The 20,505-nt window shown below is 45.9% G+C and overlaps 1 non-coding gene across 1 annotated transcript; it reads left to right on the forward strand.

The window, feature by feature from the left end:
* TRNAT-GGU lies at positions 16,851-16,922 on the forward strand. The gene has a single exon. It is a non-coding gene; the product is annotated as a tRNA-Thr (tRNA).

A 20,505-nucleotide genomic window follows, 5' to 3' on the forward strand; every position in this document is an offset into this window, starting at 1 on the left:
AAAATAGGAACAACATGAAATCCAGAAGAAAGATACAAAGCAAAAGGGAAATAGTATCCCTACCAAACTAATCCCACAAAGTTATGACATAAGGCAAGACTCAACTACCTCCTAACCTACAACCTTAATATCGACCTCCACATGTTCCTATCAAGTGCCATGTCCTCGGAAATCTGAAGCCTCTCCATATCCTTCCCGATTACCTCCCTCCCCCAATACTTCTTAGGCCGCCCTCTACCTCTTCTCGTGCCCTCCACAACCAGCCGTTCGCACCTCCTTACCGGAGCATCTGGGCTTCTCCTCTAAACATGCCCGAACCATCTGAGCCTCGCTTCCCGCATCTTGTCATCAATGGGAGCCACGCATACCTTCTCCCGAATATCATCATTCCTAATCTTATCCATCCTAGTATGCCCGCACATCCACCTCAACATCCTCATTTCTGCTACCTTCATCTTCTGGATATGTGACTTCGTAACAGGCTAACACTCAGCCCCATACATCATGGCCGGTCTAACCACCGCTTTATAAAACTTCCCTTTGAGTATCAGTGGCACTCTCTTGTCGCACAATACTCCAGATGCTAACCTCCACTTCATCCATCCTACCCCAAAGTGGTGTGTGACATCCTCGTCAATCTCCCCTCCCCCCTGGATAACCGACCCAAGGTACTTGAAGCTGCCTCTACTCGGGATGACCTGTGATTAAAGCCTCACATTCACACCCATTTCCCCCTGCTCGGCGCTGAACTTACACTCCAGGTATTCCTTCTTCGTCCTGCTAAGCTTAAAACCCTTAGATTCAAGATCCTGTCTCCAAACCTCCAGCCTCTCGTCAACACCGACTCGCGATTCATCAATCATAACTATGTCATCGGCGAATAGCATGCACCATGGCACATCCCCTTGAATGTGGTGTGTTAACGCGTCCATCACCAGGGAGAATAAGAACGGACTGAGCGCAGAACCTTGGTATAACCCTATGACAACCGAAAAATCCTCAGAGTCGCCTTCTACTGTCCTAACCCGAGTCTTTGCCCCATCATACATATCATTAATCGTCGTAATGTAGGGAACCGACACGCCTTTTGCCTCCAAGCTTCTCCAGAGAACTTCTCTAGGAACCTTGTCATACGCTTTCTCTAGGTCAATAAACACCATGTACAGGTCTTTCTTCCTATCTCTGTACTGTTCAACCATGTGCAGGTCTTTCTTCCTCTCTCCGTACTATTCAACCAACCTCCTAACAGATAGTCACATACATTTATTTAATTCACCTAGGGGTTATTTCCCTCTTACGAGCTTAGAAAGGAGACTCACCTTGCTCCAAGCTTATTTCCAAATTCAAGAATGTGCTCAAACCTTCAATTTGGAGCCGAACGATCCAAAACTATTCACATGGAGTAAAAACTAATCAATACATGCTCAAGAGTTCATATTCTAACTAATAAAGTAATTTCCCAACCCTAAATGCAAGGTTCCTAAAATTCATCCCCGGGCTCACGTGCCCGGATTCCGGAAATTTTTGAAGAAAGTTGTTACTCATAACCTGAGGATCAAGAATATATGATTTCTTCTACATTCCATAACGAATTTCGTGGTTAAATCTTATTTTTATCAAAACCCTAGGTTTTACTGTAAACCCATAATTTTCACTAATTTATATCGTGTAATCTAACCCTAATCTATGTATTGCACTCACATTAAGTAGAAATAACTTACCTTACAATGCTAGGCTAAAATCTCCCCTTTGGAAGCTCCCAATCGCCCATGAAATGAATGAAATATGTCAAAAATGACACATTCCCGTATTAAATGAAGGCACTGCCTTCAGCGATTTTCGCACCTGCGGTTAGGGGACCGCATTGGCGGTCTCGCTTCTGCGAGGGATCGTCCGCTTCTGCGGAATTGGGCTGGGCTAGCTGGGGCCGCATCTGCGATTTGGGGACCGCTTATGCGGTTCCGCTTCTGCATAAGAGGAGCCGCATCTGCGGAACCTGGGCTCCTCCCCTTGGGCCGCATCTGCGATTAAGGTTCTTCTGTGGTCTCGCACCTGCTGCTGGCCAACCGCAGGTGTGGTTATGACAGAACTGGAGATTCAGCTCCTTCTCAAATTTCCAACTTAGCTCGAGCCTCGTCCAATTAACGCTCGAGGTCCCAGAGGCCCCGCCCGAACATGCCGACAAGTTTGAAATCATTAAATGGACTCTCTTGAACCCTCGGAATGCCCGAAACAATGCTAAATCTAAGAATCACCCCCTTAAACAAATTGTATCAAACTTATGAACTTCAAGTTCTTCAATCTACCTCTAATGTGCTGAAACGTACTTATACTACTCGGATTGACACTAAATTTTGCGTACAAGTCTTAAATGTCAATACGGAACTATTCCCGATCTCGGAATTTCATTCGGACCTAGATATCACAAAAACCCGCTCCAAACCAAACTTAAAAAACTTCAAAATCCTTAAGGAGTCAAATGTCACTATTAGGCGCCAAAACGCTCCCGGGTCATCCAAAACCCAATCCGGACATACGCCCACGTCCTAAATCATCATACGAACCTGTTGGAACCTTCAAATCCTAATTCTGAGCTCGTTTACTCAAAATGTTGAACGAAGTCAAACTTGGCCTTTTAAGCCATCCTTAAGGAACCAAGTGTTACGATTTCAACTCAAACTCTTCCAAATCCCGAACCAACCATCCCCACAAGTCGTAAGTTAGTAAAAGCAAGTACGGGAAGTCTTATTTAGGGGAAAGAGGTTCTAGAAAGCAAAACAACCAGTCAGATCATTACATTCTCCACCTCCTAAACAAACGTTCGTCCTCGGACGGGTTTAGATTCATACCTGAAGTGCTAAATAAGTGTGGATATCTGCTCTGCATGTCCTCCTCGAACTCCCGAGTTGCCTCCTTGACTGGTTGGCCCTTCCCCTGGACCTTTACCGCAGAAATCCTCTTGGATCTCAACTGGAGATCCTGTCTATCAACAATGGCAACTGGCTCTTCCTCATAACCCAAGCTCTCATCTAGCTGAATAGTACTGAAGTCGAACACATGAGACAAGTCGGCGTGATACCTTCGAAGCATAGAAACGTGAAAAACTGGGTGAACCCCCGATAAGATGGGGGTAAAGCAAGCTCATAAGCAACCTCCCCAACTCGCCTCAACACCTCAAATGGGCCTATAAACCTGGGGCTCAACTTGCTCTTTTTTCCGAATCTCATAATACCCTTCATCGGCGAGACTTTCAAGAGAACCTTCTCACCGGCCAGGAACAATACATCCCGTGCCTTCTGATCTGCATAACTCTTCTGTCTAGACTGAGCTGTGCGAAGTCTTTCCTAAATCAACTTTACCTTTTCCAAGGCATCTTTCACTAAATCTGTACCATACAACTTAGCCTCACCGAGCTCAAACCACCCGATAGGAGAATGACATCGCCGACCATATAAAGCCTTAAATAGAGCCATCTCGATGCTGGACTAATAATTGTTGTTGTAAGCAAACTCGGCCAAAGGCAAGAACTGATCCCACTACCCTCCAAAGTCAACCACATATGCTCTAAGCATGTCCTCTGGAATATCCACTCCGACTGACTGTCGGTCTGCGGGTGAAATGCTGTGCTGGGCTCTACACGGGTCCCCAACTCACTCTGTACGGCTCTCCAGAAATGAGAAGTGAACTGAGGGCCTCTATCTGATATGATGGAAATAGGCACACCATGCAATCAAAATATCTCCCGAATGCAGATCTGAGCCAACCTTTCTGAAGTAAAAGTAGTCACAACTGGAATGAAGTGTGCCGACTTGGTCAACCTGTCGACAATGACGCAAACTGCATCAAATCCACAATGTCCACGGCAACCCAACTACGAAGTCCATAGTAATGCACTTCCACTTCCACTCAGGTATAGGCCTGCTAAAGTAGGCCACCTGGCCTCTGGTGCTCATACTTAACTGCTGGCAATTCAAGCACCTAAACACATACTCAACTATGTCTTTCTTCATCCGCTGCCACCAATAATGTTGCCTCAGGTCACGATACATCTTCGTAACACCTGGATGAATAGAATACCGTGAATTGTGTGCTTCCTCTAGGATCCTCTCCCTCAAGCCATCGACATTAGGAACACATAGGCGACCTTGGAGTCGCAGAACACCATCCTCACCAATAGAAACCTCCTTGGCACTACCCTGTAGCACCGTCTCTCTAAGAGCTTCCAAATGCGGATCATCAAACTGCCGAGCTTTGATCTGTCCCAATAATGAAGACTGAGCAACAACACACGCAAGGACTCGGTTGGGCTCTGAAATATCCAAACTCACAAGTCTGTTAGCCAAGGACTAAACATCCAAAGCTAGTGGCCTCTCCTCCGCCGAAATCTATGCGAAGCTACCCACACTCTCTGCCTTCCTGCTTAAGGCATCCGCGACCATATTTGCCTTGCTCGGATGATAATGAATGGTGATGTCATAATCCTTCAGTAACTCAAGCCATCTCCGGTGCCTCAAGTTGAGATCCCTCTGCTTAAATAAATGCTGTAAGCTACGATGATCAGTATAAACCTCACATGACACCCCATACAGATAATGCCTCCATATCTTAAGAGCATGAGTAATCGCTGCTAGCTCTAGGTGTGCACAGGGTAATTCTTCTCATGAATCTTCAACTGACGTGAAGCATATGCAATAACTCGCCCCTTCTACATCAATACACATCCCAAGCCAACGCGTGAAGCGTCGCAATATACCGCATACATCCCTGAACAGGAAGGCAACACTAGAACCGGTGTTGTAGTCAAGGCTGTCTTGAGCTTCTATTCGCCCCAGAATCATTAGACCAACGGAAAGGAGCACCCTTCTGGATCAACCTAGTCAAAGGTGATGCAATGGATGAAAAGCCCTGCACAAATCGGCGGTAATAACCCGCTAACCCCAAGAAACTCCTGATCTCAGTCACTGAAGTAGGACATGGCCAACTTTGAACTGCCTCAATCTTCTTGGGTCCACCTTAAAACCCTCTCCTGATACGATGTGCCCCAAGAATGCTACTAACTCTAGCCAAAACTCACACTTAGAGAACTTAGCATATAACTTCTGCTCTCGCAATGTCTGAAACACTACTCTCAAATGCTGCTCGTGCTCCCCCAGGCTACGTGAATATATCAAGGTGTCATCAATGAAGACAATAACAAAGGAATCAATATAAGGCCTGAACACCCTGTTCATCAAGTCCATAAACTCCGCTAGGGCATTAGTCAAGCCGAAGGACATCACTAGAAACTCATAATGGCCGTATCTAGTACGGAAATCAGTCATCGGGACATCTGAGTCCCGGATCTTCAGCTGATGATACCCTGATCTCAAGTCGATCTTATAGAACACCCTAGCACCCTGCAACTGGTAAAATAAATCATGAATACGCGGCAACGGGTACTTGTTCTTGATGGTAGCCTTGTTCAACTGGCGGTAATCAATGCACATCCGCATAGTCCCATCCTTGTTCTTCACAAAAACACTGGTGCACCCTAAGGTGACACACTTGGTCTCACAAACCCCTTTGCTAACAACTCCTCAAGTTGTTCCTTCAACTCCTTCAACTCTTTCGGGGCCATACAGTATGGTGGGATAGTTATGGGCTGGGTACCTAGAGCCAAATCAATACAGAAATCACGATCTAGTGGCATGCCTGAAAGGTAAGACGGGAACAAATCGGCGAACTCTCGGACTACTGGAACTGAATCAATCATCAGGGACTCTGTGGTGGTGTACCGAACATAAGCTAGATAAGCCAAACAACCCTTCTCGACCATATGCCGAGCCTTCAGAAAAGAAATAACCTGACTAGATGTACTAACTGAGGAACCCTTCCACTCCAACCTTGGCAACTCTGGCATCGCAAATGTAACAGTCTTCGCATGGCAATCTAGGATGGCATGGTATGGGGATAAGCAATCCATGCCTAGGATGACCTCAAATTCGGTCATATCAAGCAACATGAGGTCTGCTCTACTCTCAAAACCACAGAATGTGACCACACAGGACCGATAGATCCGATCCACAACCACAAAATTGCCCACAGGAGTGGACACATGAACAAGAGTACCCAAGGACTCACGAGGAATATCCAGAAAATGATCAAACAGAGATGATACATATGAAGAGGTAGAACCTAGATCAAATAGCACTGAAGCATCCCTACCGCAGACGGAAATTATACCTGTGATAACGGCATATGAGCCCAATGCATCTGTCTGGCCGGAAAAGCATAGAATCTGGCTAGAGCGCCAGCTGGCTGGCCTCCACCTGTCTGAGCAATAGCTGGCTGACCTCTCCCTATCTAGCCTCTACCTCTATGACGCCCCTTACCAGTCTGCCCTCCGCCTTTAGGCAGCTTGACAGCCGGTGCTATAATCATGGGCTGCTGACCCTACTGCACTGCCTTGCCCCAATGTCTGGTTCAGTATCTCCTCATATAACTAAGGTCTCCGCACTCGAAACAACCCCTCGGTGCGGTGACCTACTGCACTGATGTATAACCTTGATGGCATGTAGACCCACTGGAAGAAGCCGGAATGGCCGATGGTAAGTATGAACTCTCCGGTATCACACTGAAGTAGGAGCCCAAAGAACCTTGGGGACCTGAATACCCACTGGAAGAACCCTGGATAGCTGGCGGACGGTAAGAACTCTCTGGTATGGCGCTGAAATGGGGGCACGCTGGAGCACCACGAGGAGGTGGTGGTGCTGAATATGGGGGCCTGCTGGGCTTACCCCTCCCAAACTGACCTCTACCCCTAGCCGAGGCACCTCTAAACTCTCCAGAGAATCAAGCCCTCTTGTCCTGCTGCATCTGCTCTCTACCTCTCAGACGGTAGCCGTCAATACTCCAAGCAATCTCCACTACCAGCTGATAAGGAGTCCCCATCTCAACCTCTCAGGCCATGTTGGTCCTAATACCAGAATGGAACCCTGTAACAAACCTCCGCATCTTCTCCACGTCAGTAGGAAGTATCATCAGTGCATGGCGGGACAACTCAGAAAACCTCGCCTCATAGTCGGTCACTGAAAACTGACCCTGCTCGAGCTTCTCAAACTGATACCGCAACTTTTCCCTCTCAGAGAGTGGAATGTACCTATCCAAGAAAAGTTATGTGAACTAACTCCAAGTAATGGGAGGAGAACCCGCTGGCCTACCAAGAACATAAGACTGCCACCATCTACGGGCTCTGCCCTCCAGCTGGAAAGTAGTGAAGTCAACCCCACGAGACTCCAATATCCTCATGTTGTGAAGTCCGTCCCTGCACCTATCAACGAAATCCTAGGCATCCTAATGACGCTCGCCTCCAAAGATAGGAGGGTGTAGCCTAGCCCATCTGTCCAAAAACTTCTGCGGATCACCGTCCGCAGCTAGTCTGGGCTGGGGTACCACTGCGGCAACAGGCAGGGCCCCATCCGCAGGTAGTGCTCCCAGAGTCTGATACACTGCATCTTCTTGACCAGGAGCCTGAGCAATAGGGGTCTCTGCTCCCCCTCCCGCCTGAGATGTGGCTGGCTTTGCTGGAAATAAACCAGCTTGAGTCATAGAATCCATGAATTGCAGCATACAACCCATGACCTCCTGGAAACCCGATGCTGTCATGAAGTCCTACGAGGAAGGCTCTATCGTAGGCACCTCACCCCACTCCTCGATAATCGGATCCCCCGCAGGATCCGCCGGTGGTGCAACTGGGGCAGCTCTGGGATGCCCTCGTCCCCTACCTCGGGCCGGTGCCCTCCCCTGGCCTCTGCCTCGGCCTCTAGCAAGGGGGGGAGCAGCCCCTCCTGGGTCTGGAACGTCTGTCGTACGCGTCCTTACCATCTGTGAGAAAATAGAAGAAGGAATTTTAGTATACCATCCACGACACGATAGAATATGAATAAAGAGTAGTTTCCTAACACCCTATAGCCTCTCGAAGATAAGTACAGACGTCTCTGTACCGATCCGCCAGACTCTATTAGGTTTGCCCATGACTTGTGAGACCTACGTGAACCCAGTGCCCTGATACCATGTTGTCACAACCCAAATTCCATTATAGGTCGTGATGGCGCCCAACACCATTGTTAGGCAACAAAATCTTAAATTTTAAACAGTATATAATTCACAAATTCATTTTAATAGAAATACAACCAGAAATAATAGTCTACAAAGTGTGTGCCAGGAACTAGTGTCACAAGTACTAGGGCAACTAGTAGAACGTACAAAAATACAACTAATCCTACTGCCTGAGATAGAATAGACAGTAAATGACAAAAGGAGAGACTCCGGCATGCTTCTTAACGGCTCATAAGGCGCATCTCACCGTGAGATCTTGATCGGGTATCAGGAACGTGCGCTGGACGGGTAGCTAGATGCACCTGCCTCATATCCTGTACAGTTAAGTATAGAAGCGTAGTATGAGTACATAAACAACATGTACCCAGCAAGTATCCAGTCTAACCTCGAAGAAGTAGTGACGACGGGTCGACTTGACACCTACAAGGGTCAATAATAATACAGTTTAAGTTTTACGCTAAGCATGAATAGCAAGAATATAATGATAATTCAAGGACGAGAAGAAACATATATTCTTTCTTAACAACATATCAATTTCAGTCATATCATGTAATAAGTTACATTCCGAAGCATTTAAGTAGTGTAAATCACGGAAAGTTCCACATAAATAACATGTGCACATTGTGCCGATGTCATACGGCCTGGTCCGATATAATAATAAACTGTGCGCTGCCAGTGGGTCGAATGACGCGAACCGTAGATGCATCTATTTTCTACTGAGGCGATCGGCCCGATCCACAAATAGCAATTTATTATCAAGTAAGCACACATTGCTCAATTATAGTCAAATAATTCATAAAGTTCTCAAGTAAGTGATTATACCCGTCTATATTTATTTATTAATTTCTAGCATGTCCTAAGTGATCTTAGTAGCAAGACAGGACGCAAGCATTTGCAAGTATGGCATGATACGGGTCCTAAACTACCCGGACACATAGCATAATAGTAGCTACGTACAGACTCTCATCACCACGTATGTACGTAGCCCTCACAGATAGTCACATACATTTAATTAATTCACCTAGGGGATTATTTTCCTCTTACGAGGTTAGAAAGTCAAACTTGGCCTTTTAAGCCAACCTTAAGGAACCAAGTGTTCCCATTTCAACCCAAAGTCTTCCAAATACCGAATCAACCATCCCCGCAAGTCGTAAATTAGTAAAAGCAAGTACACGAAGTCTTATTTAGGGGAACAAGGTTCTAGAAAGCAAAACGACCAGTCGGGTCATTACAGATAGACCGATACTTGATAGTTCATAACTTGATACCACACTTCACTTGAATACTTGATATTTGATAATAATAATTTTGTAATGGCTAAACTAAATATTTGATGAAACTTGAAATAATAAGTAATTGGGAATTTAAGAACAACAATCATTAAGATCAAGAGAGAATTGAGAGAGAATTAGAGTAGTAAGAGAGTGAATTGTGAGAAAAAATAAATAAGAAAGAGGGCTATTTATAGTTTTAAAAGGTCAAAATTGTAATTTATCAAATATTAGGGGTGGGGGGCTATTTTCTTAAGGGGCTAGGCTGAAATGGCCATTTCTGAAAAAAAAAGGTCGTTGGCTAACGGTCATTTTTGAATTTGACCGTTGGAGACGGTCTAGAAATTAAAATAAAAAATAAAAAATTAGTAACAGAAACCGGGCTGGATCGGGTTGTAGCCCGGTAAAAACCCGTTAATGGGTAACCGGGCTAAGCAGGTTCCGCTGCACCGGTTTCCAAAAAGTTTTTTTCTAAAACCCGCTCCCCGCCCAACCCGTCCCAGTCCGCCCCCTAATGCTACAGTTCCGGGCTGAACCGGGTCGAACTGTCTTGTGAACGGGCCAGCCCGGCCCGATTAACAGGTATAGGTACAGTTGCTCAGCGCCCGCAGCTCTTAGAGTCTCCCTCCCTTTTTATCTAGCTGTGTATTTTCTTTCAGATAACTTTATATTTATTTCAGACCCTTGTATGTACTACTTTAGTAGCTCATGCACTTGTGACACCGAGTTCAGGGATTTAAGCAGACGTTTGGCTGTTTCAGCTTCCGTATTTTAATTTGGATTTTTGCAATTATTTTAGTTCTTCTCTGTATTTAATTTACACTATTAACAATGGATAAACTGTTCTAATGTTGGCTTGCCTAGCAAGTGAAATGTTAGGCGTCATCACGGCCGCGACGGTGGAAATTACGGGTAGTGATAGTACAATAACCAAAGCATTGACACTATGCTCAACATGAAATTGGTTCTTTCATATCATACTGCTATAATTCCATTTCTGTAAAATATTAGTATATTGCAACTAAATCTAATTTGAAAGCAAAGGGATAAAACTTTGGCATGTAATAACATTTATTGAGCACTACAATGCTGTACATGAACTTATTTTTGCCAAGTTAATTTTGTGATCGGATATGAGGATACAAAACTTGTGATACAGGTTGAGAACAGTGACATTATATTAGCCAAAGAGAAAGAAGCGCCACTAATAGCAACATAGGCACCAAAGGCTTGATAGGATAATAAACAACGAATAAATCTATTTAGTTTCAGATACTCTTTATATGTAAAACATTTTCTTATGAGCCTCTCTCTTTAATTCCATTATCCTATTTTGTTTTAAGAAGACAAAAACGAAATTTCCCCTTACGAANTGCACGCCGCAGCAGTATACTATATGGATCAGGCTGCACGCCGCAGCGGTATAATTATGATTTCGGTTATCGTGAGGAGTAAATGAGTTGAGTACTAGCTTAAAGGATTTTATTTGGTTTCTTCATTCAGTTGCTGTTTAAATGTTCTTACTGCTTCGATATAGAACTTCTTAGTGCTTTTTACGAGTTTTCTCATCCTCAGTCGTTATTTATTGCTATTACTCACTGAGTCGGAGTACTCACTTTACTCCCTGCACCATGTGTGCAGATACAGGTATCCCGGAGGCTTAGTAGAGTTTTTTTGCTGCTGTCTAGATTGTCACCAGAGTTATCGAGGTAGCTGCCTGGCGTCCGCAGGACCCGATTTCTCCCCTTATCCCTTTTATTTCTGCATTCTAGACTTCTCATGTATAGGCTGCTACTCATTTGTATCTAGAGGCTCGACTCGTGACACCAGATCTTTTGGGAGTTGTATTGATATTCTTATGGCTTTCCGCACTGTTTTTACTGTTATCACGGAATGTAATCATGTTAAATTGGTAATTTTACTCTATTAATTGGTAATGAGCTTCGTACGAGGGTTGAGAGTGTTTTAGTGGTCGGGATTGCCTAGCATTGTGTTGGGCGCCATCACGACCGGGGTTGGGGTCGTGACAAGTTGGTATCAGAGCCTAGGTTACTAGGTCTCGCGAGTCATGAGCCGGTTTAGTAGAGTCTCGCGGATCGGTACGGAGACGTCTGTACTTATCCTCGAGAGGCTACAGAACCTTTAGGAAAATTCCACATTTTCTTAAATTCTTGTCGTGCGAACTTGTTGATCCGAATACTAAACTTCTCCTTATTCTATTCTCTCACAGATGGTGAGGACACGAGCTACCGGACGTGGCGGACGACCACCAGTGCCACCTACTGAGGCCACCAGAGGCCGTGGACGCGGTCGTGGCCGAGGTAGAGAAGCGAAGGCAGCACCTATTGATCCACCAGTTGCCCAGTTCCGGATCAGGTTCCAGCAGTACCAGCTCAGGCAGCGGTTGTGCCCATAGTGATTCCTGGCCTTCAGGAGACGTTAGCTCAGATCTTGACAGTGTGCACGGGCCTAGCTCAGGTGGTTTCAGCCACCATAGCACTAGCAACTACTTCACAGGCCGGGGGAGGCAATCAGACCCCCGCTGCTCGCACACCTGAGCAGGCAGCACAGGGATTGCAGACTCCAGAGGCACCTCCAGCTCAGCCAGTGGTACCAGTACAGGAGTTCAGGGTTCCAGTTATGCCCGAGGACGAGCAGCGTCACCTCGAGTCTCCAGCCTCCGATATTTAGTGGAGATGAGGGCGAGGATGCCCAGGGTTTTCTCGATAGATGTCAGCGGATGCTTCATACAGCGGGGATTCTTGAGTCCACTGGTGTGGCTTTTACTGCCTTTCAGTTTACGGGAGCTGCCTTCACTTGGTGGGAGGCGTATGAGCGGCGTAGGCCAGCAGGTGCAGCACCTTTGACTTGGCAGGAGTTCTCCACTCTCTTCTTGGAGAAGTATGTACCGCAGTCTCGCAGGGAGGAGCTGCGCAGACAGTTTGAGGGGCTACGGCAGGGAGATATGACAGTGTCCCAGTATGAGATGAGATTTTTTGAGTTGTCTCGTCATGCAGTTTGGCTGGTTTCGACAGATCGTGAGCGTATCCGGAGGTTTGTTGAGAGTCTCACCTACCCTTTTCGTATTCTTATGACTAGGGAGCGAGTGCTGGGTGCCACATTCGAGGAGGTGGTTGATATAGCCCGAGAGATTGAGTCGGTTCGCCGACAGGATCGAGATGAGAGGGAGGCCAAGAGGCCTCGAGGTTCTGGTAGTTACAGTGGCGCTCCTTCGAGGGGCCAGTCCCAGCAGGGTCGGGGTCATTCTTTCAGGCCCGCTCAGTCAGCTCGACCCGAGTACCGAGGAGGATTTTCAGGTCGTGGTTATCAGGGTTCTCAGCAGAGTCAGCCATCTCTCAGCGCTCTTCCAGCACAGAGTTCGTCTCGTGCTCCATCTGCTCAAGGTTCTTCCAGGTCGAGTGCATCAGCTAGTCACTCCGGCGCGAGGGGTTCCCTTCAGTCCCAGTTCCCAGCACCCGGGAGTTGCTATGAGTGTGGAGAGTTCGGGCATATGCGGAGGGAGTGTCCTCGTCGTGCTGCTAGCTCATCTCAGCAGAGGGGTCAGCCCTCATCTTCTGGTCCAGTTTCTTCAGCACCCGCCCCGCCAGCTAGGGGTGAGGGTCAGGCAGCCAGGGGTCGCCCCAGAGGTGGAGGTCGATCGGGCGGTGGTCAGGCTCGCTTTTATGCTCTTCAGGGCAGGACAGATGCTATTGCTTCGGATGCTGTCATTACAGGTATTATTTCAGTCTGCCACAGAGATGCCTCAGTCTTATTTGATCCCGGTTCCACCTATTCTTATGTGTCCTCATATTTTGCTCATCATTTGGGTACGACCCGAGGGTGTCTTGCTTTACCTGTTCATGTATCTACCCCGGTGGGCGATACTGTTGTTGTAGACCATGTATACCGGTCATGTTTGGTTACTATTGGGGGTCTGGAGACCCGAGTTGATCTGTTGCTATTGAGCATGGTAGATTTTGATGTTATTTTGGGCATGGACTGGTTATCTCCGTGTCATGCTATTCTAGACTGTCATGCTAAGACAGTCACTTTGGCTATACCGGGTGTACCGAGGATCGAGTGGCGTGGTATGACTGACTATGTTCCTAGCAGGGTGATTTCATTCTTAAAAGCCCAGCGTATGGTTGAGAAGGGTTGCCTTTCCTATTTGGCGTTCGTGAGGGATGTTGGAGCCGAGACTCCTAGCATTAGTTCTGTTCTAGTTGTGAGGGAGTTTCCCGATGTTTTCCCTGCAGACCTGCCGGGCATGCCCCCGGACAGGGATATTGATTTTGGTATTGACCTGGTGCCGGGCACTCAGCCCATTTCCATTCCGCCATATCGTATGGCACCAGCGGAGTTGAAAGAATTGAAGGATCAGCTTCAGGAACTCCTAGATAAGGGGTTCATTCGGCCTAGTGTGTCACCGTGGGGTGCACCGGTTCTGTTTGTGAAGAAGAAGGATGGCACCATGAGAATGTGCATTGACTACAGGCAATTGAACAAAGTAACAGTGAAGAACAAGTATCCCCTGCCTCGCATTGATGATTTATTTGACCAGCTTCAGGGAGCGAGGGTGTTCTCCAAGATTGATCTCCGTTCGGGCTATCACCAGTTGAAGATCAGGGATTCAGATATTATTAAGACTGCTTTCAGGACTAGATATGGGCACTATGAGTTTCTTGTTATGTCTTTTGGGCTGACCAATGCCCCAGCAGCGTTCATGCATTTGATGAACAGTGTATTTCGGCCTTATCTGGATTCGTTCGTTATTGTTTTTATTGATGATATTCTGGTGTACTCGCGTAGTCAGGAGGAGCACGCGCAGCATTTGCGAGTTGTATTGCAGAGATTGAGGGAGGAGAAGCTTTATGCAAAGTTCTCCAAGTGTGAGTTTTGGCTCAGTTCAGTGGCTTTCTTGGGGCACGTGGTGTCCAGCGAGGGTATTCAGGTCGACCCGAAGAAGATAGAGGCGGTGCAGAGTTGGCCTAGACCGACCTCAGCCACAGAGATTCGTAGTTTCCTTGGGTTGGCAGGTTATTATCGCCGGTTTGTTCAGGGATTTTCCTCTATTGCATCGCCCTTGACCAAGTTGACTCAGAAGGGTGCTCCATTTGTGTGGTCGGATGAGTGCGAGGAGAGCTTTCAGAAACTCAAGACAGCCTTGACCACGGCTCCAGTGTTTGTATTGCCATCAGCTTCAGGTTCTTACACTGTATATTGTGATGCTTCGAGAGTTGGGATCGGATGTGTGTTGATGCAGGAGGGTAGAGTTATTGCATATGCTTCTCGTCAGTTGAAGCCCCACGAGAAGAATTACCCTGTACATGATTTGGAGTTGGCTGCTATAGTTCATGCTTTGAAGATTTGGAGGCACTACTTGTATGGAGTATCCTGTGAGGTATTCACTGATCATCGCAGTTTTCAGCATCTATTCAAGCAAAAAGATCTTAATTTTAGGAAGCGGAGGTGGATAGAGTTACTCAAGGACTATGATATTACCATTTTGTATCACCCGGGGAAGGCCAATGTGGTGGCCGATGCTTTGAGCCGGAAGGCGGTTAGCATGGGAAGTTTGGCATACATTCCAGTTGGGGAGAGGCCCTTCGCGGTTGATGTTCAGGCTTTAGCCAATCGGATGGTGAGATTAGACATTTCAGAGCCTAGTCGAGTGTTGGCTTGTGTTGTTTCTCGGTCTTCCTTGTATGACCGCATCAGAGAGCGCCAGTATGATGATCCGCATTTGCTTGTCCTTAAGGACAGGGTTCAGCATGATGATGCCAGGGATGTGACCATTGATAGCGAGGGCGTGTTGAGGATGCAGGGCCGTATTTGCGTGCCCAATGTGGATGGGCTTCGGGATTTGATATTGGAGGAGGCCCACAGCTCGCGGTATTCTATTCATCCAGGTGCCGCAAAGATGTATCAGGATTTGAGGCAGCACTACTGGTGGAGGAGGATGAAGAAGGATATAGTGGGGTTTGTAGCTCGGTGTCTCAACTGTCAGTAGGTTAAGTACGAGCATCAGAGTCCGGGCGGTGTACTTCAGCTGATAATTATTCCCGAGTGGAAGTGGGAGAGGATTACTATGGATTTTGTGAGTGGTCTCCCTCGGACTTTGAAGAAGTTTGATTCGATTTGGGTGATTGTGGATCGGCTGACCAATTCCGCGCACTTCATTCCAGTATGTACTACTTATTCTTCGGAGCGGCTGGCAGGGATCTTTATCCGGGAGGTTGTCCGATTGCATGGAGTTCCAGTGTCTATTATCTCAAATAGGGGTACTCAGTTCACTTCCTAGTTCTGGAGGACCTTTCAGCGGGAGTTGGGTACACAGGTGGAGTTGAGCACACCGTTTCATCCTCAGACGGACGGGCAGTCCGAGCGTACTATTCAGATATTGGAGGATATGTTGCTTGCCTGTGTTATTGATTTTGGAGGTTCATGGGATGCGTTTTTGCCGCTCGCAGAGTTTGCCTACAGCAACAGTTATCAATCGAGTATTCAGATGGCTCCGTATGAGGCGTTGTATGGGAGGCGGTGTAGATCTCCTGTTGGTTGGTTCGAGCCCGGTGAGGCGTACGGTTATTGGGGACGAGAGATGGTCCAGGATGCCTTAGAGAAGGTGAAGTTGATTCAGGAGAGACTTCGTACAGCACAGTCGCGTCAGAAGAGTCATGCGGACCGGAAGGTTCGAGATGTGTCTTATATGGTTGGTGAGAAGGTCTTGCTGAAGGTTTCACCCATGAAGGGTGTTATGCGGTTTGGGAAGAAAGGGAAGCTGAGTCCGCGGTTCATTGGGCCTTTTGAGGTGCTTAGGAGGATTGGAGAGGTGGCTTATGAGCTTGCTTTGCCACCCAGCTTGTCAAGCGTGCATCCGGTATTTCATGTATCTATGCTCCGGAAGTATGTTGGGGACCCGTCTCATGTATTGGACTTCAGCACTGTTCAGTTGGATGATGATTTGACCTATGATGTGGAGCCAGTGGCTATTTTGGGTCGTCAGGTTCGGAAGTTGAGATCAAAGGATATAGCTTCAGTGAAGGTGCAGTGGAGAGGTCGGCCCGTGGAGGAGGCTACTTGGGAGACCTAGCGGGAGATGCGGAGAAGATATTCTCACCTGTTTATGGCTCCAGGTATGTTTCTTGACCCGCTCGAGGACGAGCGTTTGTTTTAGTTGGGGAGGATGTGATGACCCGGCCCGTCGTCACATGAGTTACCGCCCCGTTTCCCCCATCTCATGTTTCTCCATGCTTCATTATCGGTATTTGAGGTGATCGAGTCGAATTGGATTGGTTTTAGAATGGAAATGAGACACTTAGTCTCTTGTGTGTTATCAATATCTCTACGTGTGATTCGGTGAGACCTAAAATTTCTCCAAATTCTTTTCTTTCTAGAAACAAAGGTAAAAAGATTTGATTGAATATATATATTTTCATTTTTATTCAACATAGTGAATAATTCCGGAATTAAATCAAAAAGGCCCTTTTAACTCAGTGGTAGAGTAACGCCATGGTAAGGCGTAAGTCATCGGTTCAAATCCGATAAGGGGCTTTGTAAAAGTCCAATCTAGTATTCATATTTGAGGGGAAAATTGTATTTTTATTTGTAATAAAAAAAGTAGCTAACTGGATAATACATTATCATTATACTTAATTATTATACTTAAGAATCAACTGATTGATGGTCTATATCTTTTACACTATAGTTAATGGATACTCTTAAATCATAATTCTAATTATATAGACTATGATTCCATACCAGAAAAATTTTCAAATTCCTTTTCGGTTTTGGAGTTCTCAACAACAAACACCTACCCCTCTATTAGAATAGAAATTCATAAAAAAAATTTAGATTTGATTGTATAGTGTATAAGGCTTGTTTTGGAAAAGTCAACCGGATGTTGACTATTGAGTTAGAGGGCTCGGGTGTGATTTCCAGTGATTCGGTTAGCTTCGGGGGATTATTTGTGACTTAGGAGTGAGATCGGAATTGATTTTGGAGGTCCGGTGTAGAATTAGGCTTGAATTGGCGAAGTAAGTATTTTGGCGAATTCCGGTTGGTAGGTGAGATTTTGATCCGGGGGTCGGAATGGAATTCCGAGAGTTGCAGTAGCTTGGTTAGGTGATTTTGGATGTGTGTGCAAAATTTCAGGTCATTCGGAGGTGTTTTGGTTGGGTTTTTGATCAAATGCGTATTTCGGAAGTTTTTAAGAACTTAGGCTTGAATCCGAGGTGATTTAATGGTTTTCGCGTTGTTTGATGTGTTTTGATGATTGGAACAAGTTTGAATGATGTTTTAGGATGTGTTGGTGCTTTTGGTTGAGGTCCCGGGGGCCTCGGGGTGATTTCGGATGGTCAATCGGACCAAGTTTGGCTCTTAAAAGTTGCAGGTTTTCAGCAGTTATTGCAGAGGGGATTTGGCTTTCGCGATCGCAGTCATTGGGACGCGTTCACATAGCATTGGAAGCGGAAGCTTCGCGTTCGCGTGGTATAGACCGCGTTCGCATAAGAGGATTTTGGGGCCAGCATATTTTATTCATCGCGTTCACATCACATGAGCCGCGTTCGCGTAGGTTTGGAAAGTGAAGCATCGCGATCGCGGAGCCCCTGTCGCATTCGCATAGAACGTTTTTGAAGCCTTGGGAATTTGCTCATCGCGATCACGAGCCTACGGCCGCGATCGCATAGAAGAAATTATAGCTGGGCAGAAGGGTTTTTATAACATTTCATCCGCGAACCAAGTCCCATTTCCTCCATTGTTGTATCCTTGAGAGCTTTTAACGAGGTTTAAAGAGGGTCTTGACTGGGAATCGATTGGATGTGAGTCCTATGGCTTAGAAACATCATTTTATTGAAGAATCAACCCTTAAACTCATGGAAATTTGAGTAAAATTGGAAGAACTAGGGCTTGACTTTCGAAATGAAAATTTGGGATTTGAGGGAGCAATTGAGCTCGGATTTTGGTAAATTTGATATGTATAGACTCGTGGCGAGATGAGGAATCCGGTGATGTGAATTTTGTAATTTTTCGAGAAGTGGGCCCGGGGCTCGGGTTTTGCCAACTTTGTGATTTTTTATAATTTTCGAGTCTTTTCGATTGGGTTATGTTCCCTTAGCCTATTGTAATGTATTCCTTGTGGTTTTGACCAGATTCTACGCATGAGGAGGTTGATTTGCGAGGCAAGGGCATATCGAGCTAGGACTTTGGCCATCTTGAGGTGAGTAATGGTTATAAATGATGTCCTGAGGGTTTGAAACCCCGGAATTGCACAACGTAGTGCTATGTTGAGGTGAGACACACGCCGCATGATGAGCGTGGGGTCCATTGCTGCTGGGGATTTGGACTTGGTCCATCCCGATTGCTGATTCTATTAGTTTGGGCTAGCTGCCATGTTTGGGGCCTTGTGCCGACCTGTAGGGTATTTGATATGTATCGGATCGGGCTGCACGTTGCAGCGGTATATATATTATACAGATCGGGCTACACGCCGCAGTAGTATATTTATATGGATCGGACTGCACGCCACAGTAGTATAGCGCTTAGGCTGAAGGAGCCCCTCCGGAGTCTGCACACCCCCAGTGAGCGCAGTCGACTACTATTATTGGATCGGGCTGCACGCCGCAGCAGTATACTATATGGATCGGGCTGCACGCCGCAGCGGTATAATTATGATTTCGGTTATCGTGAGGAGTAAATGAGTTGAGTACTGGCTTAAAGGATTTTATCTGGTTTCTTCATTCAGTTGCTGTTTAAATGTTCTTACTGCTTCGATATAGAACTGCTTAGTGCTTTTTACGAGTTTTCTTATCCTCAGTCGTTATTTATTGCTATTACTCACTGAGTCGGAGTACTTTCTTTACTCCCTGCACCATGTGTGAAGATACAGGTATCCCGGAGGCTTAGTAGAGTTGTTTTGCTGCTGTCCAGACTGTCACCGGAGTTATTGAGGTAGCTGCCTGGCATCCGCAGGACCCGATTTCTCCCCTTATCCCTTTTATTTCCGCATGCTAGACTTCTCATGTATAGGCTGCTACTCATTTGTATCTAGAGGCTCGACTCGTGACACCAGATCTTTTGGGAGTTGTATTGATATTCTTATGGCTTTCCGCACTATTTTTACTGTTATCACGGAATGTAATCATGTTAAATTGGTAATTTTACTCTATTAATTGGTAATGAGCTTCGTACGAGGGTTGAGAGTGTTGTAGTGGTCGGGCTTGCCTAGCATTGTGTTGGGCGCCATCACGACCGGGGTTGGGGTCGTGACAATTTATTTATTAAATTCAGAGTCGCCACTTGGGGTAGTTTATGGTGTCCCAAGTCACCGGTTTTAAATCCCGAATCGAGGAAAGATTGACTCTGTTTTACAGTCCGCGAACACAGAAATCCGGGTAAGGAATTCTGTTAACCCGGGAGAAGGTATTAGGCATTCCCGAGTTCTGTGGTTCTAGCACAGTCGCTCAACTGTTGTTATTGGCCAATTTATCTGATTTTAAAACACTTTTAAACCTATGTGCATTTTAACTTTTGAAACCCGCTTTTACTTATTTAAAGAATTAATTCAAGGTTATTTAAAACATATCGCAAGTCACGCTACATGAAATGCACCCGTGATTCACGACACGTTCTATTTGACCTTGTGGGAAATTAGAATCGGGTCACATGAAATGCACACTCGGATCCCTTTAATCTAATTTGACGTGGTTCAGTTGATGAATAGCAACCCAACTTCTGTACCGTGACAAAATCATGTTCAGCTATAACCAATTCGAGCAAGCATACGAATAGATAACTCAATGAGAAAATTCAAAACTATGTAAAATAACTACACAAACAACGAGATCATATCACCAAATTAATCAATGACACTCCGAAACTCACTAGCTTCCAGCCTTGAATATCCAATCGATAATAACAAATTCACCTAATTACTGGCATAAGCACAATTTCTTGTTTTTTTAAAAATGGGTGACAAGTAACTCCTTTGAGTCAAGTAGTAAATCTTTATTATTTCAAATCCTTCCCTTTTAGAGAGTTCAAATACGTATTATGAAGACCAAGTCATCCTTAGAAATTTCAAAACGCAACAATCAGCCATGAATCTCATTTCAACAAACAGACGGCCTTTGAGTTC

Source organism: Nicotiana attenuata, chromosome 9 (genome assembly GCF_001879085.1).
Source record: "Nicotiana attenuata strain UT chromosome 9, NIATTr2, whole genome shotgun sequence".
NCBI lineage: Eukaryota > Viridiplantae > Streptophyta > Magnoliopsida > Solanales > Solanaceae > Nicotiana > Nicotiana attenuata.